This window comes from Trichechus manatus, unplaced genomic scaffold, assembly GCF_000243295.1.
Source record: "Trichechus manatus latirostris isolate Lorelei unplaced genomic scaffold, TriManLat1.0 scaffold00260, whole genome shotgun sequence".
Classification (NCBI taxonomy): Eukaryota; Metazoa; Chordata; class Mammalia; order Sirenia; family Trichechidae; genus Trichechus; species Trichechus manatus.
Window position 1 is genome coordinate 1,639,089 of NW_004444196.1, and position 1,037 is coordinate 1,640,125.

A 1,037-nucleotide genomic window follows, 5' to 3' on the forward strand; every position below is an offset into this window, starting at 1 on the left:
ATTAAATGTGTGATTTTTTTTTGAAAAATTAACTTTAGACTAAAATATGTATATCATGTGCTTATATTTTTGAAGAAAAATAATAAATCTGGTATTAAATCATACAAAGTTTAAACACACACACACTTGGGCTTTTGTGTATGAGAATTGGCTGTGTTGTAAAAATAATAGACATTGGGACCATAACAATGTTTACTTGTGGATCAGAAGTGTTTTTTGATCATAAAGTAAACAAGAAACAAAATAAAGAATTCATTTGAAAGGAATATTTTCATTTATAGATTATCTTCTCTGGGTTTTCAGATAATTATTCCATGCAATGCTACATTAAACAGTAACAACAGAATCAATATTTAATGATTTAAAGCTTTTAACACGTGATGTATCTCATTTCCTGCTATTACTTAGAATAATTCTATGGTTTATTGCCCCAAAGATATTTTCATGGGAAATTATCTGCTTTGTCGATTACAGAATCATTCCTAATGATATCTTTTATTGGTGTAAGAAACAGTAGTAGTGATGGTGAGGGGAAGCATATTGGAGTATATCTTATAATGAGTAATTTTAGAGATTTATGCAAATACAATGAGGAGACACAATGGAAAAATAAGATCATAGAAACCTTTTTATAAACTGTTAATTATTGCTTATATTTCTAGGCCTAAAATCTTAAAAATGAGACTTTAAATGTAGAACTCAAGGAGAGTTTGTTAATGAAAGATATTATCCATTGCAATGAAATTTTAGGATATATGCCACAATATTGTTTGGCAGGAAGTAGTGATAAAAATCATGGAACTGTGTCACTGCAGGGGCTTGGGAGCAAACATTTTAGTGAAATTTATGATTCTAAGACTCAATTCTTCACTAAATTGAAAATAAAATTGTGTTAGTTAAATGCATAATGGTGTACATTTACAATGGAATAGTATGTAGCCATTAGACACAGTGATATTTAATGATATGGGAAAATATCCATAAGCATTTTGTTCAAAATACATTGTTAAATGAAAAAGAAAGTTTTAAAATAGTTT